The sequence below is a fragment of the Danio rerio genome, chromosome 21 (genome assembly GCF_052040795.2).
Source record: "Danio rerio strain M-AB ecotype USA chromosome 21, GRCz13ab, whole genome shotgun sequence".
NCBI classification, from domain to species: Eukaryota; Metazoa; Chordata; class Actinopteri; order Cypriniformes; family Danionidae; genus Danio; species Danio rerio.
Genome location: NC_141041.1, coordinates 34,745,001 through 34,771,010, shown reverse-complemented (window position 1 = coordinate 34,771,010; position 26,010 = coordinate 34,745,001). Strand labels below are relative to the sequence as shown.

The 26,010-nt window shown below is 38.0% G+C and overlaps 1 protein-coding gene across 2 annotated transcripts in view; it reads left to right on the top strand.

The window, feature by feature from the left end:
* The window catches only part of rap1gap2b (RAP1 GTPase activating protein 2b), a gene marked incomplete at its 5' end in the record, with an annotated part of 125,081 nt that overhangs the window by 42,416 nt on the left and 56,655 nt on the right, over positions 1 to 26,010 (top strand). Inside the window, 2 exon segments of one of the 2 annotated variants that reach the window (NM_001130656.3) lie at positions 4,630 to 4,657; positions 17,795 to 17,805. 2 annotated transcript variants of the gene reach the window in all.

Below are 26,010 nucleotides of genomic sequence, written 5' to 3'. Positions count from 1 at the left end.
AAACAACGACACACATTGAGTATTAATTCACACAGTGGCAAAAGCTGAACTATTTTGAAACTTGACCATCGCATGTGTGTAGGAACAGTTGACGGTGGCCATAACAATAACAAACGGCAGTGGATTGCAAGCTCAAACACATTTAAATCCGTTAGCAAAGCAGCACATGTCGCGTTTTCAACGTGTTTTATACACAATATGAGAATCGTGAATTAACCAGATACACAAGCCACGTGGTGTGGTTACAAGTAACAAAACACAATTAAATACATAATATGCAAGCTAGATAAAACATCGAGGCAACCATTTTAATCACACTGACTTACACTTGTGAAATGGAGGAAGGAACTGATCCATGAACTGTCCCATCTATCAATAGTCGTTTCAGATGAATCCCCCATTGTAATCGTGTAGATTGCTGAAGCGCTCGTCAGAAAAATTACTGCAACATAGCACAAGAATAACTTTCCCTGACAATTTAGAGCACAGCTTCTATGCGACATGATTCATCCGGGATCTGCTGCAGTGTTTGTCTTCTTCTTTTTCTTTCAACAGTGTTTGTGGGTGGGGGTTTCAATTTTCAAGCTGGGCTTGAACTCCAGGATTCGGAGGCAGGACTTGTGCACCTTTGTTTACAGGGTAGCAAGTTGGCAATGGCAGCACAGATGCGTTCTTTGTAAATGGCTCCTCAGTTGTTGCACTGCTGTGGTCTTTTTTGTCTAACAGTGACTGCACATCTGGACTTACTGTATTCGCCATGAGAGTGCATGAAATTGCAATGTGATGGTTCAGGATGAATCAACCCAAGCTCATTCTGAAAACGTAGTCCCGTGGACGTTTCTGGAGACCGCGAAATACGTCCCGGGAGGTACGTATGGCTGCATTTCATTTTTTTAAGCGAACGCTACGGGGCGGTGTGACGCCGTTCCCTTTCGCGCTTGCCGGCTGACCGCTTACCTCCATGTGGAGGGCTTTCCAGCCGCAATCAGTTTGTCCAGTCAGCTCATCGTGTGCGTCGGCGGACTTCAGATGCAGAAAGGAGGAGTTGACAAACACGTCTGGGTTCAAGTCCGGGGAAGAGCGGTTCCAGAAATCAGGTAGGACAAAAACAGAATCTAAAAAATAAAGCAAACAAGTTCAAAACAGTGTGAGAACGTGGTGAAATCCGAAAACGTGGTAAAAAAAAGACGCAGGCTTTTTTTTTCTAGACGGCTTTTCTAAATTGTTGCTCTGGTTTAGGGAAGTGAGCGGGCGGGCGGGTCAATCATTTGGTCAGTCAGACAGCGGCCTCTGGTGGGTTGACCCGAGAACAGCGCGGGCACGAACGGCACTCGTGTAAAACGTTAGAGATACAAAAAAGCGCACACAGCAGCCTCTCCCGGATTTGCGAAAACAAAAACTGCACAAATACGTACCTCCCGTGACGTATTTCGTGCTCCCAGAAACGTCCGCTGGACTACGTTTTCAGAATGAGCCTGGGTTGGGATGAATTCATGTACCACTACACTCTTAATTATTAGTCAGATTAAATCAATAAAAGCATTTAAATGTATGCCTCTTGAACAGCAGAGTGAAGTTCACTCACACAGTTCTCAATAAATGGCTTGTCACGGCACCAATGTAACAACCCCCGTTCTACTGAGATTTGAACTAGTGATTTTAACATTGGAGACGAGAGATATAGCAAATATATTAGCCTCTAAGAGCAGTTGCTAGTGTGCCTTGCAAGATCAGGGTAGTGAGCTTTACTCACACAACTCACAGTATCTGGTCTTTATTCCATTCACCCCTTATGCTGTGTCCACACCAGACATGGCACGAGCAAATAAATCATGCTATTATGAATCGTATCATTCGCGCTGTCTCGTTCACGCAAATCACACCGCTGGATGTCTATTTGAATATTTGCATTGAGTTAACATGTAAACTACTCATGCTTGATGCTTCATCAGCATCTGGTGTGTATGATGCATAGAACGATGTATGTAGGTTTGCTCTCTACTGGTCAAAGCAGGTATTGCAGTCCAAATTAAACGTTTTTTTTTTTCACATGTACCCTTAGACTTGACACTTATGCAGTTTTCCAGATTGATGACACTAATAGGAACCAGCTTAACTGAAGAGGATATCAAGTATCAAGCAAAACAATATAAACTAACAAGCTAATGTACACCTTTGCAATTTTTGTATTTTTTGCAAATTATAAACCACCTTGTGCAGATTTTTATGACTCTGGTGCTTTGTCTCATTTTGGAGGCTGGAGGTTGCATTTGTCAGACACATAAATTGAGTTATAACCGTAATCAAGTTCACTATTATTCATTGTGAGGTTTTTTGAGTGGATGTCGAAGCTTTTTACGATGCGTAGAAAGTCGGACCTTTGAATCTAACCCCTTTTGTCTGGCAGCTTTATGACTGAAATTAAATAAACCGTGTTTCCAGCAAGGCAATTTGGAGTGCTGAAAATCCAATTGGTAAACCTGGAAGTGGGTGGGTTACACAGACCAAAACAAAAACAGACATTTAAACATAGAACACACTTTTTTACAGGAGAATGAGTGTAGCATTGTTTTTCTAGATAAACACATGTGCTAACTTAGCTACTTAGTTATCATTTGAATACCATTCTGGTATTTGTATGCACTTGATTAGCCAAGAGCATACATACAGCATCTTTAACTTTTTTCCTATCAAGGTTACTCTGCAGTTCTACTTGACTCTCTCTTAGTGGAATTCAGACTGGCAAATCCAGCATTGGAGGTGAGCGTGCTAACAAGGATGCTGAAGACTGCAGGGGGAAAGGTTACATAATTTATCAGTGTGTGGCTTATATTATTGCTGAAGCACACTTGAATAGCTTTATAAGCAATCAGCTTGAAAATATAGAAGTAGACAAATTAGCACTTGTCAACAGCAGGGTCCTTAACATTGATTAAATTACTAAACTAAACCTGACATGTAAACTAAAGTAGTTCTAGGGTCATTACTTGTTTGAGATTTCAAACTCTTGTTTATAAGCTAAATGCATGGAGACAAATGGGCAAAGGCTGTGTCAGCTCTCTAATAGATGTACACTGTATTGCATAGCAGTTAAGTGCAAACCCAGAGGATTGCATGAAATTAGCGTTGGTTTTACATGCAGCACAGCCTGTAGGGATCAGTGTCAAACCACATTATTTGAGTGATCATCCCTAAAACAGCAAGAATTATTTTCCCGCAGCATACTGAATATTTTAAACTGCATTATTTTCTGGTCATGTAAATACCTGTTTGTTACAACAAGGGTTTGATTTGTGTACAGTAGTTACACAAATAATTGTCATTTATGCAACATATTTTGAGAATTACTGGCACACATTTAATGTGCAATATTAAAATAACCTTAAAAATGCTTCTATGGAAATTGTGTCATTACAGATGTGCATATTATTTTCTGCATCTGAGATTTTCTGAATATTTATAATCATACAGCATATCCTTTTCTCACACAACCACTAGAGGGCCTTGCATTCACATCTTATTATACCCTAAGTTTAATGCATTATCTAAATAAATTAACCATAGATTCAAATATAGTTTATTCTAATCCAAAATGGCTTTATCTAAATTAAAAGATTCCTTCTATTTCCTTATGGTCAATACACAAGCCTATTGTATTTGTTTATTACAGACAGTGTTGGGAAAAAAAAACTAATTATACTACAATCTTAACTAAGTCACTTAAAAAGTGATTACATGTGATACTTGGTTACCTTATAATGAAAGTGATGTGAAAGTATGTTTTATGTTGTTTTGTGTTGTTTTTAAAGAGTAAGGTATGTATACAATTGTACTATAATGCGTTTTAACCAACACTGGTCACAGACAGCGTTTTGAATTGAACCTGTACATTTTTTTTTGGTGAACTTAAATATTTTAGTTGAATCAAATTAACTTTTCTAGTCATCTGAACTAACATCAATAAAACTGACTTAAGTTAAGCTTGTAAAATAGGTTAAAGTAACAGAAAACATTTATTGTCAATTGTCATTTTAAGAGTGTATGACAATGTAAAATAATACTTTTTATCCAACACTGGTCACAGACCGTGGTTTGCATTGACCTGAGCTTCTGAAGATATTTCCACAGCTGTGTATGATTAGGTTGTGACTCTCTGTGTGTCACAGAGCCATTAAAGTCGAGTGGCGTGTTAATCAGGACACACATTGTGCACTTCCTGACAGAAGGATGTTCAGTGTTGCATTGCAGACACTCTGGCTCAGACAGCTGATGGAAATGAACAGCATTTCAATTAGTAGCTATTGTGTTTTCGATATTGAATCATTTTTACCTCTCTATCTGCTGTTCGCCATTTTTATGTTTTACGTTGTTGTTCTTGTTGTTGCTTCTATCCAGCTTTCTTAATCTTTGTCTATCGGCTCTCAGTTGAGATGTTCAGTTTATATTATGGGAAACTTATTTTTGACAGAAGTCAACAAATGCAGCCTGTTTTGAAAGTAAGATTAGCATACAAAACATTTCTGGACTCTCAGCTACAGATCAAAGCAGGACAGTGTACATCAGAGAAGTGCAGGACTGAGACGCTGAAATAGAGCAGATGAAAAAGACAAGAGAAAAGGTCAGGAGGAGAGAGAGAGAGAGAGAGTGAGAGCAGATGGAGGTGCGGTTGAGTAGCACGTACCAAATGGGTGTGCATTGCAGAAAGACCTCAGTATCAAGTACAGTGGTTTATTGTTGATCATTTTGTGGATGGTATAATCGATATAGATAGACAGACGGACGGATGGAAGGATGGACAGACAGACAGATAGACAGACAGACATATAGATAGATAGATGGATGGATGGATGTCATATATATAAATATATATACATATATATAAATCTCCATGGCCAGGCTTGTGCCAAACGTTGGTTTCAGTGGTACCAGCAGTGATAATCTTGGCCTGTGAAACATGTATTGTTCTCTGATGAGTCCACCTTCAGTGTCTTTCCCACATCCGGGAGAGTTACGGTGTGGAAAACCCCCAAAGAAGCGTACCACCCAGACTGTTGCATGCCCAGAGTGAAGCATGGAGGTGGATCTGTGATGGTGTGGGCTGCAATATCTTGGCATTCCCTAGGCCCAATACTTGTACTAGATGGGCATATCACTGCCAAGGACCATTCTGGAGGACCATGTACACCCAGTGTAATGTAATGTAATGTAATGTGTATTTATATAGCGCATTTATTGTGTATTTAGTGTGTATTTAAATTTTAGTGTGTATTTATTTATTGTGTATGGCCATACACCCAAAGCGCTTCACAATCATGAGGGGGGTCTCTCCACACCACCACCAGTGGTTCAACATTGTATCCTTAAGTAAAGCCGTGTATCAGGATAATAAAGCAGCAATACACACAGCAAGACTGGTGACAGAGTGGTTTGATGAACATGAAAGTGAACATCTCCCATGGCCTGCACAGTCACCAGATTTAAATATCATTGAGCCACTTTGGGGTGTCTTGGAGAAGGGTGTCAGAAAGCTTTCCTCCACCAGCAACACATAGTTACCTGGCCACACTGATAGAACAATGGCTATAATGCCCCAGGCCACTACTAAATCAGCTGTAGTGTATGAGAGTGTGAGTGAATAAGAGAGTGTATGGGTTTTCTCAGCACGGTGCTGGTTGCGGTTGGAAGGGTATCTGCTGTGTAATTCTGTATTTGAGTCCTTAATTAGGTCACATTCATATCTAGTCCAGTTTTTTAGAAGAATGATAACCAAACTCACTGCCATACATTTTTTTGTGTCACAACCATATGCTCAGTAAAACCTTTCAGAGCTTGTTTGTACACACTAAATTTTTATTGCATTACTTATTTTGTCTAAGGCCCCGTTTACACTAATGCGTTTTAGTTTGAAAACGCATAAGTTTTGCTACGGTTACGCCAACCGTCCACACTACGCCGGAGTTCTCGAGCGCCGAAAACGGAGCGTTTCGAAAACGATGGAGAGGCCGTTTTCATTCTGAAATGCTGCTGCTCCGTCTCAGTGTGGATGATGGAAAACGGAGACATCTGAAAACGAAGGCGGGGCTGCAGACATTCGCTTCTCTGATTGGGGCTTTTCCTGAATATTAAGTAGCCCAACACACACAGTTCAGTCCTGCATTCGCTCCTTGTAAGTTCGGACTTCAGTTAATTTTTTCAGTTTTTTCACAGTCTAAATGCAAATTATCAACAGTAATGAACTGTAATTTAATGAATTTTGACCATTAAGTATGTTCTGTATTTTTAGTTTTTGCTTGTAATTTTGTGAAATGGTTATTATCTGTAATTTAAAGCAACATTTCTGGAAGTCGTGCTGCTAGTCTTTTCACTGTTTTTTTTTTTCAGATTTGTTTTACAGTGTAGTTGTCAATTAGACAGATTAGACAGACTTTATATGTGAAGTCATTCATTTCGGTTTATTTGATGACTAGTCTAGTTTTGGCCTATTCTTAGATGTCTATTAGATTTTCACTGACAACCCAATTTTAGCCTTGTTTTATCCAAGACGACTATGTTTAGACATTTATTAGACATCTATTAAGCCTGATTTATACTTCAGCGCGGAATGATTGGCGTGACCCACGGTGCATGCAATGCGTGTAGCCTTGCATTTATACTTTTACACGCTGTTTCTGTTCCAATGCAATAGCACTTCTGAAACTCTAGCTAGCAGTAGGTGTTTATGTTCCTCTGTGTCGAGTTTCTTCGCTGGTGTTTTGTTTTTTCTGAACGCTACCTTAATGTACAAATGGCTCAAGCATGCTTATTTTTAGGCTGGAATCGGTGGACGTGCTTAAGCATAAGGTAAACATAAAACATGTCTCCATCCGGAGCTGCTTCGCGGGAATCCACACTTGCAAACACTCGCTGCTTCGGGCTCGCGCAGCTCTCACCTATGCATAGTTGCAACATGTAATTACATTTTTTGAGAGGTGCACATCAACATCGCCGATGGCCATGATACGTGCTATGCGTCCACGCATAGGCTGACCAATAGCATACGCATGCGCTTGATGCAGAAGTATAAATAGCCCTTTAGACATCTACTAAAAACAGAAAATGCTTACTGGGTACTGTCAGGCCCCTGTGTTTGTGTCATATGTTCTTTTTCCCGCCGTTTCTTAATGTTTATTAGTTCCACCTGTCTCACCCCTAGTTGTGTGTTGTTCAGTCCTTCGTCCGGTATTCTATGTTATGCATTGTCTACACCCCATGTCTTTCCTGAGTCTCCTGTGTTTCCTATGTCTTCCAAGTGAGTGTTTGTAAACAAATCTACGTGTTTGATAACTTCTGCGATCCTTTGCCTTTCTGAGAGAGCCCAGGAGTGACATAATACTAACATAATATAATGTCATCCGAGGATGGTCCTTGAGGCAATCTTGCTGCTTTTTTGGAGTGGATACGGATCATCGCCCAACACCCATCCGCAGGGAGTGTGTGCTAGAGCCTACGGCAAATGAAGAGCCACCCGTGGTGTGTGAGCCATTGCCATCCCGCATCCCGAGCAACAGATCGAAATTACACTGGCCAGGAGGAGCTCAGAGAACCATTAAACTACGGCTCCACGTTGGCTTTCTCCTCCCTTGTCTCCTCCATGGGCCATCAGCCCACCAGCTCCACCAGGCTCCCTCGTCCCTCCAGCTCTGTCTTGGTCAGTCATCGCCCTGCCTCCGCCTCTGGACTTCGCTCCTCTGGCTGCGCCTTGTCCCTCCAACCTGACAGATACGTTGAGTTCCTCCTTCCCTCCAGCTACGCCTTGGTCCTCTATCGCTCTGGCTCTGCCACGGGCTTCCAGACATGTGTCGTTGTTTCGGCCCACCTTAGCGGTACGCGACATTGACATCACCTACGCCCTACAGCTCTCTGTCTCCTCCTTGGCCTTCAATTCCAGCTATGGCGTCAGCCCCCTGGAGTCAGCAACCACTCCTCCTCCATGGCTCCTCCCTCCTAAGACTCCTCCTTGGCCCCCTCCTTTCCATCTTTTTCCCTTGTCTCTTGTGTTAAAGGCACGAGGTGGTGCCTTCAAGGGAGGGAGGGGGGGTAATGTCAGGCCCCTGTGTTTGTGTCATGTGACCTTCCACATGTGCTCCTTTGTTCTGTTTCCTGCCGTTTCTTAATGTTCATTAGTTCCACCTGTGTCTCACTCCTGTTTGTTACAACCCGGGCTCATTGTGGAAACGTAGCCCTGCGGACGTTTCTGCGGACCGCGATTCACGTCCCGGGAGGTACGTATTCGAGCCGGTTTTTTGTTTTCGCGGATCCGCGAGAGGCCTCTTGTTCACGCTTTTTCGCGTCTCGGGCGGGCGCCTCTTTTTCAATTTTAGCGCGCGAATTTTTTTCGCCGGATCGAAAAAATAAAATAAAAGTAAAAGCCCCCGTCTTTGATTTCGACCGCGTTTTCGGATCCCGCCGCGTTCTCGCCCTTATTTTCCAGATTCCGTTTTTCGTCTTACCTGATTTCCGGAACCCGCCGTTCCCCGGACTCGATCCCGGTCGTCGTCCACCACGGCCGGCTCCGGCTCGTCCTCCTCCTCCGGGGCCTCCACTCCGCTGACGCAACGCTGTGAGCTAGGCGACCAAACTGATTGCGTCAGGAAAGCCCTCCACTCGGAGGCGAGCGCGAAGAGGAGGGGCAGAGCGGCGCCACACCGCCCCGCAGCGTTCGCTCGAAAAAAAACAAACGCGGCCTTTACGTACCTCTGGCCACGTAAATCGCGGTCTCCAGAAACGTCCACGGGGCTACGTTTCCAGAATGAGCTTGGGTTGGTTTGTTATTAGTGTCATCAAGTTATGTGTATTTATACTACTTTGTGTTGTTCAGTCCTTCGTCCGTTTTTTTATGTTATGTATTGTCTACACCCCATGTCGTTCCTGAATTTCCTGTGTTTCCTATGTCTTCCAAGTGAGTGTTTGTAAATAAATCTACATGTTTGATAACTCCTGCGATCCTTTGCCTTTCTGGTTGAGCCCAAGCGTGACAAGTACTTTTATAGCTAATTACAGGTTCTAATTCAAAACAGATCAACACACTGTTAGTTTCTTTCTTAAATGAAAACAAATCATATTAAAGTAATAGCTAATAAAAGCAGCAACGATTCAATATCATTATAAATTTGTTTCCTTAAAGGTCACAAGCACACACACACACACACATCCCCCCACACATAACACAGCCTTGGTGCTTGTGCAAAAGCCATACATTCAGTGCTTTTATTGAAACGAAGTGGTAAAAAAGAGCGAGACCATGCATGAACTCCACTAGGAAGCCAGTGCCGGTCTGTGTGGCGTCCCTGCTGAGACGAGAAGGGCAGACAGAATCCTGTAGACTGCAGATATTTACCCACTCAGACTTCTATTGCCGCCGTCACGTTTTCAGATCAAGTGCTCTTGTGTCTGTGAGCTGCAGGGTCCCGTCTGTGATTGCATGTGTGCTTCAGACATGCAGACAGCAGGGGGCCGCTTTTGCCAGTCTGCAGATCAGTGGCCTTAAATACAAAGCACACTGTTCTGGTCGTGTATCTTCTTGCCCATTAGCTGTCAGTTATGTTGGCCCTTCACCTTTTCCTCTGCATTAAACGCCTCTGATGTTGAACGGAAAGCCAACACTTGTGGTGTATTTTCAGTTGTGGCTGCAAGATGTGGTGTAAAACAACAGGCACCTGCTGGCTGTGCCTTTTGAAGCAGATGTAATCTTGCTGCTTTGATGATGGAAAGACACAGATTGCTTCTCTATATGCTTCCAGCGATATAAAATATGTGACAGATAATTCAGATTAAATGTTTGTAAAGCTTTGAAATGTGCAGGGCAGTGTTTGTCTGATGTTTTCAGTGTATATTGGGTTCATCCTGTAAATGTACTTTTTAAAACATTTGATACGCAAACTACACTATTGGTTGTGTCAAAATTACCACCTTGGTAGTCTTAGAGTTAATTATTGACCTGTTGCTGATTCTATCAGTGCAAGTTAATCAACTGAATTGAATCAATTAATCATGTATATACATAAGAGGGTAGAGGACAGTGTTTATTCAATACAAGCTTGTTTATTCAAATATACAGTATATATACTGTATATATTATGGATATGTGTATATTTAAATGATAATTTTAAAAAAGCTTAATATAAAAAGGGTATATATACAGTTGGGAAAATAAATATTGAACACATTACCATTTTTTTTTTTTTTTCAGAAAACGTATTTCTAAAGATGATGTTGACTAGAAAATTTCACCGATGTTGGTAACAACCAAAGAAATACATACAGGCAAAGAAAACAATAGTAATTGGTTTACAAATTAAGTTATGTTTAATAAAATGAAATGACGCAGAGAAAAAGTATTGAACACATGAAGAAAGGGAGGTGTAGAAAGGCAGCGAAAGACCAGACAGCAGCTAAAACCTCTCAGAAGTTATTCAGCAACCCTTTGCCCTTCCTCAGTGTAAATTAATATTAGCTGCTTCAGTCCAACATCTACAATACATTACCGGGATGATGAAGATAAAACCAGGGTGGACATCAGCCAAAACTCAGCCAAGAAAATGCTTAAATGCTTTCAGAGATAGAAAATCAAGCTGTAGAATGGCCCAGGGTATCACTTGACTCGAATCCAACAGAAAACAAAAAATAAAGATCAGATTTGATAAACGAGACCCACAGAAGATGTTTACACTCTGTTGAAGTCTGTGAAAAGCTCACACCTGAGCAATTTATTTTCAATATGAAAGGCTTCTTTAAGCTTCCATCACCAAAAAAAGCCTTTTATATTAAATATTTAAAGTATGTTTCAGTAGTTCAGTACTTTCTCTATGTGTCATTTCATTTACACTAATTTTGTGTCTTTTCATTCATAACAAATTTTTCAGATTTTTTTTTTGTTTGTTATAGTCTTATATTTGTATTAGTCAGATTTCTACCAAACTCTGGTTAAATTCCATGTTAACAGCTCCTTTAGAAATATTATTCCAAGATAAAACATGACGTGTTCAATACTTATATCCCCCATATATAAAACATTTATCTGTTGACAAAGAAAAATCGGTAACACTGTATAATAACTACACACTATAACCATTTATAACCAAGCATTAGCAAATAGGGAATTCATTATCTTGTTAAGCAATATAGCTGCAGCTACAAATGCTGTATTGCTGACTTACAAGCACATCTATAATTTGCTTAATAATTGTAGTTTAATACTTTGTTAATTTTATTACTTAATTAAGTATTGCATTATTTACAAAACAGTTATTTAGGCATAGTTGGTTGTGTTTCAAGATCATTCAAAATTCATCATTCAGAGTTAGTAAATGATTAATAAGCTATTAAAATGACATTTATAAGTCTTATTATTCAGGCATATATTAATAGTTAATTTGTATGTTAATAAATGCTTCTTTACCTTAACTATATGCTTTACATATTATGCTTTATAAATCCTTTATAAATGATAATTAAATGCTCAGTTAAATTCTAAACAGAAAAAAGAACAGAAACGACTGATTGAAATAAACGACTGAAACGAAAGATACTCAAATGAAACTGTACTTCAAATGAAAAATAAATCCTTACAACCTTATCTAAAATAAAATGACTGTGCAGTTAACACACTGCATCTAATTATATAGTTAAATCATACTGTTATTGTTTAATATACAATTTATGTTATATTTTGAGACTCCTGTTATTCAGTAATGTTTAAACTTTACAGTAATTTTACTTTTTAGAAAAGATTGCAAAGATTATTGTTCATTTAATATTGAGCCTTTAATTGTCATTTATAAGGGATTTATAAAGTATAAATAGTCCTCACTTTAGATTAGATCACAAAACTGCATGAAGTTGATGTAATAAAACATTTATTTACATACATAGTAACCATTACTATATGCCTGAGTAAAAAAAAAATTACGAAGTATGAAAGCACAATGATTAAGCACATTATAAATGTGGTTGTAAGTCAAGAACACAGCATTTGTAGCTGCAGTTATAAACTGCTTAATAACATTTATTAATGTAGAGTTAATGCTTAACTAATAATGAATTCCCTAGATGCTAATGCTTAATAAATGATTCATAGTGTGTAGTTATTATAAAGTGTTCCCGAAAAATCATATCATTTTAAATTTATGAACACATTTTTTACCTTACATATAGGCACATTTTTAGAAACGTAGCTAAAACATGATACTTTCCTGATAACACCTATACATTACAAATGTCACATTTTATGATTTGCTCACATGAAAAATATGATCTCCACCCCCTCCTCCTAATATGCTGTTCTTCAACATCAGCACTGTCTGGAGGCCAACGCAGAACTCTCCTGTTTTACAGAATAACACTCTTGACTTTTCTGATTTCACCATTTCGCATGAGCCGACATAAACATGACTGTTTTTGCTCATCATCTTGCACACTCAGTATTGTGGCTCTTGGTGCTGGAATATTTGTCTGCCAGAGCCACAAGCTCTTGATGAGTCTGAATGGCTCATCATGGAGTGATTCTCCACTTCTGTCCTGCGCACACTCCGATAATTGCCTTCAGCTAGAAAAGAAAAACCCCAAAGCATTTAATTCTCTTCATGTTGTGGAAGCATGTCGCTCACAAACACACACTCTCGCTCCAGATGAAATCCTAACAGGTAGGAGCGGATTTGCTCAGCAGGTGAAATTAAATAATGAAAATGGGCTTATAATTGCAGCACAGCATAAACACGGCTCTTGAAAAGCTCCTTGTTATTTTCTGTTTGTAGAGTTTTAGATAACACAGCTTCAGCATAAAGCTGTTGTGTTTTGATGCACAAAGCATTACAGGTTTAGGTTCCTAAAACATTTTGTTTCAGCCATTGGTACTACACAGGTAATTGTTTGTATTTTTACATAATTTTCCATTTTCTTTATTATACAATGAAATGCCTATTGTAGTGAAAATTGGATTTATCAAATGTTAAAACCAATGTTCAGGAATTGATATTAATATTGATATTTTACTCTCACGTGGGGGAACCAATTAATGTAGAAATAACAGATAATTAACTCCTTTTAAACAGGGCACCAGACAGCTTTCCACTGTCAAAATAATTATCAATAAAATATTGTCAATTAAACTATACAAATGAGGAGTTTATTATCTGGCCAAATCTGAAGGATTATGAGATGGTTTGATTTGTAGGACCTTTTTCTGTATTATTAACACAAGGAAGACACAATTGTAATAAATGTGTATTTATTAACAAAATAGTAAACAAAGGTAACAAAAAATTACTAAATGTACAATAAATGAAGTGCATAGGCAAGTTATAAAGGTGGTTAAGTCGGGGTAAGGTAACCCTTATTCTACAATAACAAAGAACTGAGTTTTTAGTTTGAAGTTTGAGTTTGAAGCTTTTGTTATTAATGAATTTCAGTTATAAACATCTAATTAATTAGAATATTTTATACAGAAAAACACTATGCCAACTTCTTCCAACCAAAAGACATTTTCTTTATTTTTAGAGAGTAACATGTAATTCTACATTAATATTTACAGATTATTTCTGTAAAAATAGGGAAACAAAAATTCAGTCAATTTTATTTGTGAAGATAGTATTCATATGAAGATTAATGTGAGGTTAATAATGTCGAAAATATATATACTGTATATATCCCTAGAGTGCCAGTTCAGCTTGCCCTGGCCCTGCGTGTGTTTAAGGTGCAAAGAAATTAGGATAAGACCATGGACGCGCTTTTAAAAGGAAAGTTTCAGTATAAAACAGTTAATGTCACATCACCAGGCTATCCTGCGTTTCCTCCGGAGTTTCATGCAATTTCGGGTGTTTCATTTTTAATCTTTAGGCTTTAACTGCAGTTCAGCAGTTCACTCTCATTCAGCATATTTTCATTTAGGATGTTTTTATGGAATTTTCTACCTCATGGCAAACGAAAAGAAAAACCTCCACATTTCAGGACTCGCGTCATCCTTCAATGTAATCAAAAAATGCAGATTCCTAATCAGTATTATCTTAACCATAAGAGCGGAGTGTTAGTGTTCATATAAATGTACTGTAGTGAAAGTGGCAGATGAAGTTGCAAGCTGTCAAAGACAGCCCTATTCTCTGCCTTTAAGCTACTTCCATGAGCCCTCACATTTCATAACTTTCACGTTGCTGTGTCAGAATCCTTGCTTGTAAAATACAGCCATATTTTAGAACATTTAGTTTAAGCAAATTTGATAAATGCTATCGTGCGTGTTGTTGAATCTGAAGGGATCACTCCCTTGCTCACCGGGACTGTTGTACTACGCGTCTGTCTGTGTGTGTGTGTGTGTGTGTGTGTGTGTGTGTGTGTGTGTGTGTGTGTGTGTGTAGAATGTTGCTATTCTAATTGTTACAACCGGTGATGGAAAACTATGCACATGCTACTTTAAGGAACTACATCTCCCAGCATGCACCTCGCACACCCGGGTTCATAATTCTCATTGATTACACACACAGTCAGAAGATCAATGCCTTGTCGCATTTGACTCCTTTACTTTGTTATTTTTTTACCGCCTTTACGCTTGAGATTATCTGTATGCCCTTGTTTTGTTCCTGTTTCAACCTTTAATTGTAAGATGATTTTCTTAATTAACTGCTATTTGATGATCAACTTTGTTGTGCAGGCGTCCTCACATGACACTAAGCTTGTGTTTTTGTTAAACAATAACCAAATGTGTTATTTGTATTGTAAAAAAATACTTGTAAAGTATTAGTATAAAAAAAAATATTTGTAAAAAAAAAATAATAAAAATAAATAAAAAATAAATAAATAAATAAATAAAATATTAGATATATGACAATTTTGTATTTTTTCAAGCAAATTGCTCTGGAGTTTAACCTACATAACCTAAAAATATTTGTTAAAATAGTTTATAGTTTTATTTACAGTGTTTCATGACAACACCTATTGTTTGTACCTAAGATTTTTAAAATCATTCTTTAAAAGCTTTTTTCTGTTTTAAATGTATGTTAAAAGTGGAAAGATGTATGGATTTGTATAAATAAAATGAATATTTGTGCATAATTACACAAATTAATCCGTATAATCTCATTAATATGTATAATTACAGTAATAATCATTATAATCACATTAATTATGCCATACAAGACTTATACAAGACTGTTCATTTCACCTTTTGTCTTTGCTTTTTGGTGTTTATATGTGCTTGCAATGTGTTTATTATAATTCACACTACTATAGACTCCTCCACAATCAATATAAAATTAATGATTTTATAATAAACAGAGCTATGTAAGCCATTTGGTTAAATTCTATTCATATCTTAACATATATTGCAGAAAAGCAAAATATCACAATGTCCAGTTTTGAGTAGAAGGATTGGATGGACGCCAATACTGAGCAACAAGGCTGTGGTGTGTAAACGATGCTCAATTCATACTAAATCGCTCAAAGTGTTGCATAAAAATATCTCTCACACACCATTTACATCTCCAGCAGACTGAACAATGGATACAAAGCTGGACGGATCCATGCTTTTTTGTTGTTTATGCCAAATTCTGACCACACAGTCTGAAAAATGTAGAAAATGCTGGGTTCATGTTGTCCCAAGACTTAAGTTAGCTTCATTGTTTTCACAAATTTAAGTGGAACAAATATAAAACAATTAAGTTGTAAAAAATCTGCTAATTAAGTAAAAATCTAACAGATTAGCCAACTTTTTTTCAGCTTTCTATTTTACTGTTTATTAGTTCTTTTTTTATTGGTCTGCTGTTTATCTGAGACAAGTGTCCCTGATGTGCTCTTCTTCCTCTTCTTCTTCTGCTGCTGTAGCTCATCTGCTTCAAGGTTTGACATGTTGTATGTTCAGAGATGCTCTTCTGTAGACCTTGATTGTAACAAGTGGTTATTTAAGATACCATTGCCTTTCTTTCAGCTTGAACCAGTAAGGTCATTCTCCTGTGACTTCTGGCATAAACAAAACATTTTCACTCAGTGGAGATGTATTCTATTGGGGACTATCAGAAACAATCATTTTTTTCTAAAACACTTAGATCTGTCAATGATAGTCATCCCTAGTCACATAGGGGGCTTTTTACACCAGGTCACTTCGTCTGTTTCTTCTGAGCGGACTGCAATCTGATCATGACAGGTGTAAATGTCTTTCAAAACACATTTGAGACGGCTGTAAATTGAATCACTCAAACCACTTCAGAAGGTGGTCTGGGATGCAATCCAGATAAAACGGGACAGGTTTTAATGCATATAGCTGTTAAAACCACATATGCAATTTTTACTCCTCACAAAAAATAAATAAATAAAAAATGAGAGTGTTTTATTGACTTTATGACTTGGATAAAAACACTACTTATAAAACATGCAATGTCACAAATGACAGATTTGTTTTATTTTATTTATTTTTGACCTGTCATTAACTGTAAAATGATAATATTAGAATGTTAAAATAATATCAAACAGTAGCATTAACAACAGAGAAAATTACACACCTTGTGGTGCCTCTGTGAAAGGAGGGGAAAATAATAGTAAAAATGAAACGTTTTGGTCTTTTACAAAAGCACAACATTTTGTTTTTGGGAGAGAAGTTTATACATAAATTAATATAAACACGTATTTTTCCTTGGAGTCTTCCACTTATCTGTATGACACAATAATTTTATTTCAGTCATGACAACTGAGATAAAAAAAATGTTTTAATAAATAAAAATATGTAAATAAAAACACGTGAATAGGTTTGTCTTTCTAAGTCAGCTGCTGAGAGCAAGTAAACCAACTGGCCCTTCTACCACAATAATAGTAGAGCCATCCTGTTATATAGAGCGAGAATACATTTCTCCATAGGGGGCATTTATTTATTCATTTTTCTTCAGCGTAGTCCCTTATTTATCAGGGGTCGCCACAGCAAAATGATCTGGCATCTATTCCCGCATAAGTTTTACGCAGTGGATACCGTTCCAGCCACAACCCTGCACTTGGAAATCTATAGTACTGTAAAGCTGCAAATAAAATTCCAGTCGTTTAAGACGAGTATGCAGTCTACACACTACCTAGGCAAATGGTATAAAGAGCATGTCAAATAGAGAAGGATGGTTGATTGTTTGTTGAGAATGATGCAAGCACTTCAATCAACGCTCATTAGAGTTTTATGACTGAGCTAGGCATTTAGTCTGTAATGACAGTAATCATGGAGCCAGCCTTGTGATGAGGATTTACCAGAACACGTGTGAAGTGCAAAGCTTACTTATAAAACATTTTGTATGACAAGATGTACAGTTTACAATTCTGTTCAAAAACAATATTAAGTTTAATGTGGTGTATCTGATGATGTAACAGTTCAATTTGCATATACATTTGCATGTAAATGGAACCGTTTTCACAAATCAGATAGTTGATCAATCAGTGAAAACGCACAAGGTGACCAGGTGTAAGCAGCCACCTTTGATCTCCATTCTAATGCAACTCATCACATTATCTTCACCACATCTACATGCCTACATGCATTGATTTACTGGTTTGTTATTGGCTGATTGGATATTTGCATCAACTAAAAGGTGCACTTCAATAAGTGGAATATACACTAGTACTGCACTTTGATGCATTTTTCACACCAAAAACATCACTCTTTTATCAATTGTAATAGATATTCCTGGAGTTATTATTTTACTCACTGAAGCAGGATTTTTATCTGGACCAGTATCAGTGTACTGTAATTTTTAGGAATGTCAGTTCATCGTTGGCATTTTGCTCAGGGTCTGGTGTCTTTTGAGATACTGAGAAAGGTTAACACGACATTAAAGAGATTCAGAATCTTGTCACAGATAAAAAAAAAATGTGCCTACTGTGCAGGAACAAAATCCGCACACACCATGTGATCGCTGTATAGAATAGAGGAAAAGAGCCATAATTCCATACTGTGAGCTAGGGCTGCAGAATATATTGTTTCAGCATTGAAATGGCAATGTGCGCACCCGCTGAAGTCACATCGCAGGATGTGAAATATTGAGCTGGGATTTTAGTTGAGCAGTAACCACAATTCAGAACACACAAGAATTGTAGAGTCAATGCAGAGATTAGCCATGATGGAGTGAAATTTGCATGTGTTTGTAATAGAGTTTAAAGGGGACCTATTATGCAAAATTTACTTTTACATCATTTTGTGTGGCAATGGTGTGTGAATATGAATGAGAAAGTCTTACCTCTGCTATAAATTTAGTGATGATGTCTGATGGTGTCATCATTCAAAATCAAAGCACAGCTTTTCGTTTATATTGTCTTATTGCTCATCGTCATAAATTGAAATAAGGACGCATGACAGCTCAGCCGGATTCTGAAAAATGAACCCTGAAACTCTGACCAATGTGAGGAGAGTTTACTCGTACGTGACTTGTTTTAGCTATTTTGGTTTGTTTAGAAACTTTGCCGTTAAAAAAGTTAACTGCACCAAGAACAAAGTGCAACATTGTAACAGTTTTAATCCCTGTTTCAGAACAAATAAATCAGTTCACAGGTGTGAAAGCACCCTAAGATGCATTATAAATAGGGCTGCACAATATATAGTTTCAGCATAGATATTGCAATGTGCGAGTCCGTAATAATCATATCGCAGTGAGTTGGGATTATTGTAGGGATGTTTATAGATCAGGATTTTTGCTGCTGATACAGAGTACCGATATCTTGTCATGGTGATTTGTCAATACTGAGTACCGATTCTGATGCTTCAAGCTTTATATAAGTCAGAATTATTAGCCCCCCTTTGATTTTTTTTTTCTTTTTTAAACATTTCCCAAGTGATGTTTAACAGAGCTAGGAAATTTTCACAGTATGTCCGATAATACTTTTTTCTTCTGGAGAAAGTCTTAATAATAAATGCAGTTTTAAAAAACTATTTAAGGTCAAAACTATTAGCCCCTTTAAGCTATTTATTTTTGATAGTCTACAGAACAAACCATTGTTATACAACAACTTGCCTAATTAACCTGCCTAGTTGACCTAATTAAGTTAGTTAAGCCTTTAAATGTCACTTTAAGCTGTATAGAAGTGTCTGAAAAATATCTAGTCAAATATTATTTACTGTCATTATGGCAAAGATAAAATAAATCAGTTATTAGAGATGAGTTATTAAAACTATTATGTTTAGAAATGTGTTGAAAAAAATCTTCTCTCCATTAAACAGAAACTAGGGGAAAAAAATTATAATTCAGGGAGGCTAATAATTCTGACTTCAACTGTAACTGTAACAATGCATAAAGCACCTTTTCCAAGTATCATACTTAGGTGGAGCTTCTCCTAACCTAAGATTACCTAAATTAAGGATGTTGCATATAACCCCTTAAACATGTCTCTTATAACCATCTAGTGTAGACACGTCATCATGATCAGAGGTAGCTTTACAAAAAATAATACTTATAACAGATAAAAACATTTTGTAGGATAAAAATGTACACCTATAAACCATTACTTCTTTACTAAAATGAAATAGGTCTATTCTGCTTATTGCAATATTAAAGAAGTGTTTGTATTTCTTTACTATTTCCAGACAGGTGTTAGTGAACTTCTAATAAATCATAGAAAGTTCTCATAAGGAATCACTCTTACGATCGGCTCATGAGATCAGATCAGTGAATTCCGATCAAGTTATGAAACGTGATTATCGGCTGATCGATCAGAGCAATCCTAGATTATAGTTGACCAGACATTACAGTTAACAACATGGTGGAGTAATTTCATATTTTAAACTTAAAGTTTTTCATTCACATGTGTTTTTAAGACCTGACTGTAAGAGTTTAAAGCAAATTAAAGCCATTTGGGCACAACAAATGAAATATTTGTTGCCTGAAGATGAATTGTACATTATATAATTGTGTGCTTAATTAAAATGATACAGTCTTATTGTTATAATTATACCGTGATTACTTTATTTCTGCTTCTGAATACTGTTTGACTCACCAGAAAATCATTTTCTCTGTTGTATTTAACTTTGCTTGTCATTTTTAAATGATATTTTATGCAGATATGCTCCCTTACAAATTCATCTCGATTGATCTAAAATTATGAATTATTTATAAGCTATTTAAGTCGTCTGCTGAAATATCACAATATATATCGCAGTGAATGAAAATTTTACAATGTCAGTTTTCTTCCAATTTCGTGCTGCTCTAATTATAAATGTGGGATTTTAGGATGCACAAATAAACACAGCAGTTTCCAAACACTACCTTTTTCTGAGCACCTTTTTTTGACATTTTCAGTTTTTTTTCTTACAATCTCATTTTGATCTCAAACAATTGCCCAATTTGGACCCAATCCTAAATAGGGCAGTTTACAAATGTTATTACACTATATTTGTGGGGTATTTAGAGCTGAAACTTTGCATACACACTTTAGAGACATCAGAAACTTATTGACATCTTTTTAAAAAAAAAAGCAGCATAAAAGCATTTCAAGAGATTCTAAAGCCTTCAGCAACAAGAATTTATACTTTAATAATTGATTTTTAATGAATTTTACTCAATTATTTATAAATTTAAGACTAGTCTGTGTTATTTTACATTTGAATATTCACTGTCTCTACCTCAACACTGTTTGGCTGTCCAGAAAACCATAAATCACTGTTTACTTTTATCTCCACTCTATTGTATTTATGCATGTCATTTGTTTATTATATTTTATGAATGATTTACTCCCCTACAGAATCTTCCCAATTAATCTACTCAGCAGGCACAGGACGTCAACATGACATCAGATTGATGTTGTACTCCAAAGTTGTGGGGCGTTGCATTTTGTTTGTGAATGAAATTTGGGTTGATGTCAGAACCCAACATCAGGCCGACGTCAGTGTCCAATGTCAGACAGATGTTGCATTTTGGTTACCAACGCAACCCAAAGACAACAAAATATCAACATGTAATGATGTTACAGCTTGACGTTGTGTGGATGTTACCACTATGACGTCTATCAGACATTGGAATTTGGTTGCCATACCTGGCCAATAAATATCAGTATTTGATGTCAATCTAACATTGGTTTAAGATATTGGCTCAACGTTGGATTTGGTCACTTTCCAGCGCAACCTAAAGACAACAAAATATTAACGTCTAATGATGTTACAGCTTGATGCTGTGTATGTTACCAATATGACGTCTATCAGATGTTGGGTTTCGGTTGCCATACCTGATGAATAAATGTCAGTGTTTGACATCAATATGACGTTGGTTTAAGACAGAGGTGTCCAAACACAGTCCTTGAGGGCCGGTGTCTTGCAGAGTTTAGCTCCAACTTGCTTCAACACCTACCTGGAAGTTTCTAGTATATCTAATAATAGCTTGATTAGCTGTTTCAGGTGTGTTTGATTAGGGTTGAAGCTAAACTCTCCAGGTAAGATGTTGGCTCGACATTGGCTTTTGGTCAGTTTCCAACGCAACCTAAAGTCAACAAAACATTAACACCTAATAATGTTACAGCTTAACGTTGTGTGGACTTTACCTAAGTCTGTTAGACAGTGGATTTTGGTTTCTATACCTGACAAATAAATGTCAGTATTTGACGTCAATATGACATCAGTTTAAAATATTGGCTCGACGTTGGATTTTGGTCACTTTCCAACAAAACCTAAAGACAACACAATATCAAAATCTAATGATGTCACAGCTTGAAGTTATGTGGACAATACCAATGTCTATCAGACATTGGATTTTGTTCGCCACACCTGATGAATAAATGTCAGTATTTGACGTCCATATGATACTAGTTTAAGATATTGGCTCGATGTTGGATTTTGGTCACTTTCCAATGCAACATAAAGCTAAAAAAATATCATCATCTAATAATGTTACTGATTGATGTTGAATGTCAGTGTTTTGACATCAATATGACATTGGTTTAAGATGTTCGCTCAATGTTGGGTTTTGGTCACTTTCCTAACACACCCTAAAATCAACAAAATAGCAACATCATTTCAGGTCATCATTGGACATCAAAACGACATTGTCCTTAGAAGCTGGTGACCTAAATCTAACCTAATATTAATGTCCTATGATCTTGTGTGTCTGCTTGGTAAATTTATTAATTATTTTCAAATAGAGCTAAATTGTACTCAAAATTTAATAAACATTGCAGATAACCAAAATCTAAATTTTTTTTAATATCATGCAGCCTATACTGTGAGCTTCCAATTCAAGGTGACCAACAGAGAAAGAAAAGGCAGAAGAAAATAAGAGAGAATGCAGATCTGAGTGAATGTACACAGTGAGATAAATAAAGCAAATGTCTCGAAGATAAAAGCAGAACAGCAGAGGTTAAGCAATCAAAGCATCTTAATCGAGAATAAGGTGTCAAAGTGAAATGCCATTTGAGAGGGAGGGTGTGAGAGAGATAGAAAAAGAGAGGGAGAGAGAGAGAGAGGGAGAGAGAGGTGTTCATAGTGAAGGATGCACACACTCAGTCTGTGCTGGCGAGGACGGCACCTCATCTTTGGAGATTGTGACGATGCAGATTCAACCGGAGCTGGTGTCGATGTGATGTGACGGAGACTGAGTAGCAGGACAGAGACTGAGGTTTGGCCATGTCTGAGCTCAGGTCCAGGGTGCGCTGTCGGAGAGCAGGTGTTCGCGCTGCTGCTGCTCTTATCGGACTCCTGCACCGCTCACGCAAACGCTGTGAGAGACGGAGATTGACGGAGGGAGACAGCCAATGGTGGGTGAATGTCATTGGTGCTTGTCTATGAATGTTTGTGGAGGAAAGGGACAAATATGAGTGTGTGTGTGCGTGTGTATGTGTGTGTGTGAGGTCAGAGTGTTCAGATGCATTATTTAAGTTTGTGCTTAAAGCAGCAGGACAGTTCTCAGATCAGTTTTTGAATTCTGTGACACAAAGTTTGGCGGGCAATTAAACTCAAGGGGAATGTTTTGGACATCGAGCGCTTGATTAATTCTAGGCCTGCATGTTCTGAGCACTTTATGAACTAGTTGTGAATAGTGATGTTTGCTGTTCTCTGAGTCAAAGGCTGATGGATTTTCAGCAGCTTTTTGAACTGTATACTTTATATAATTATCAGCAATACTATTGCACACTGAATAATGGAAACAAATTGCTGTTGTGTAAGAAGCATGATTTGTGGCAGTGCTGTTAATAATTCATAAGTATAGATAGATAGATAGATAGATAGATAGATAGATAGATAGATAGATAGATAGATAGATAGATAGATAGATAGATAGATAGATGGATGGATGGATGGATGGATGGATGGATGGATGGATGGATGGATGGATGGATGGATGGATGGATGATGGATGGATGGATGGATGGATGGATGGATGGATGGATGGATGGATGGATAGATAGATAGATAGATACTGATAAAGAAAGTAAATAGATGGACGGATGATGGATGAATGGTTGGATGGATGGATGGACGGATAATGAAAAAAGATGGATAAATGGACGGACAGACACACAGGCAGATGGATAGACGGGTGGATGGAGGAATACAAACAGAAGGACGAAAAGACAGACAGACATACAGTCGAATGGATGGATAGATAGACAGACAGACAGACAGACAGTCAGATGGATGGATGCATGGATGCTCGAATGAACAGCCAAACAGAAATGGAAATACTGACAGACAGACATATGGATGGATGGATGGATGAATTTACAGAAGGATGGACAGACGCACACAAAGAAAATGGATAGATAGACGGACAGACACACAGGCAGACAGATAGATGGGTGGATGGATAAGAAGACAAACAGAAGAACGAAAAGTTTAACAGACAGACATACAGTCGAATGGATGGATAGATAGACAGAGAATCACACAGTCAGATGGATGGATGGATGCTCGAATGAACAGACAAACAGAGAGACGAAAATACTGACAGACAGACATATAGATGGATGAATGGATGGACGGATGCACGGATAAAGAAAATGAATAGATAGACGGACGGACAGACAGACAGACGGGTGGATGATAGATAAAGAAAATGGATAGATGGATGAATAGATGGATGGATGGATGGATGGATGGATAGATGCTTGGATGAACAGACAGGGATGAAAATATTAACAAACAGACAGACAGATGGAAGGATGGATAGAAGGATGGATAGATAGACAAACACACAGGCAGACAGACAGGTGGGTGGATGGATGGATGGATGGATGGATGGATGGATGGATGGATGGATGGATGGATGGATGGATGGATGGATGGATGGATGGATGGATGGAAAAATGGATGGGCGGGCGGGCGGGCGGACGGACAGACGGACAGACAGACAGACAGACAGACAGACAGACAGACAGACAGACAGACAGACAGACAGACAGACAGACAGACAGACAGATAGATAGATAGATAGATAGATAGATAGATAGATAGATAGATAGATAGATAGATAGATAGATAGATAGATAGATAGATAGATAGATAGATAGATAGATAGATTTATACTTGCATGGATGGACAGATGAATGGATTGATAAAGAAGAATGATGGAGAGTTGAATGGTTAAAGATGACGGATGGATGGACAGACAGACAGACAGACAGATTAGCCTGATAATAGATTTTCTCTGTAGATTATCTTGATGTTCAGAGAAGCATTTTACTGAAATTACCCACAATCCCTCTCACAAAGTTCTCCACCAAAGGTGTTTTTACGATGACTAAAATGACAGATGATGTGACAATAGGCTGTTCGCATCCTCCCAGAGGTGTGAATTTGGTTCTCCTGGTCAGAATGTGTTGTTTACTTCATTTGCTGCCATCTTTTCACTATATTTCTTTGTGGTTTTTGGTCCAAATATGGGCTAAAGGTTCTTGGATATATGAGCATGCAGACTGGATTCTTCTGGCCAGTTTTATGAGCATATGAGAGAAATGCCGTGTCAAGCATAATGAACGATATGTCACTTGCTCACTAATACGAATATATTGATGGATTTATGGGATCTATTTACAGAGAGCTTATGAAGGATTGGGTGAGTATTTTTAGAGCCTTGTTCATTTCTCCCTCTTGCTCCCCCTTTCACTCGTTTTCTCTATCCGCACCTCACTTCTGAAGTGGAAGGTGGAAAGCAGAGAGAAATTAATTTTGAGCAGGAGCCTCTAGATCCTCCGCCTGACAGCCCCCTGTCCAAAGAGCTCATTTAAAGAACAGATTGCCCATCTTTAGCCCATCTTTTATTGATGATCTTGAAATCATAAGAGGGTCAAATGGGAGATGTACATCCTCAAGGAGTGAAATGAGACTGAGGCAATAAGGCTTTCAGTGAGTATCATGTCTATGCGAAGACCACCTGCAGACCACCATACAAATCTCCTTTGTCAGTTCTTAAAGTGCACTCAGTTTTATTCATTCAATTTAGGGTCATTCACTGAAAAGAAAAATTCCACAAAAAATGCAGTGTTCTTTTTCCTTCGGCTTTGTGCCTTTATTTATCAGGGGTCGCCACAGCGGAATGAACCCCCAACTTATCCAGCATATTGTACTAATTTTATACAGCCTCCTGGATATCAGGTAAAAGGAGGTGGAGAACTGACGATATTCAAAGAATTTATTAAAGAAAAACAAACAAACAAAAAACAGACGGCAGCTTCTGACAGAGACTGCCATCACACTAAAAACAAACACAATGTAAATGTGTCCAGGTCTGGACCTCTCTCGTCATCCTCCATAGTCACTCCCCCTTTTTTAATGCAGAGCTCCTCTGCTGGACTTGTTCCCATGGCTCTCTGCCCTGCCCCAACACCACACACCACAATTACCCCTCACAGGCAGGAGGCACCCTGTGACTGTGCATACTACGGAGGGGATTGGTGCCACAGCACCCATGAGACCTATAACAACCGGGCCGAGAGAATAGGAGATGGAAAAAAAGAAAGAGGAGAGACAGAAGGGACTGAGAATGGAAGGGAGGCAACAAAACACATGCTGCATTTCGGTCCTCCACCAGCTGAGAGACCCTTATT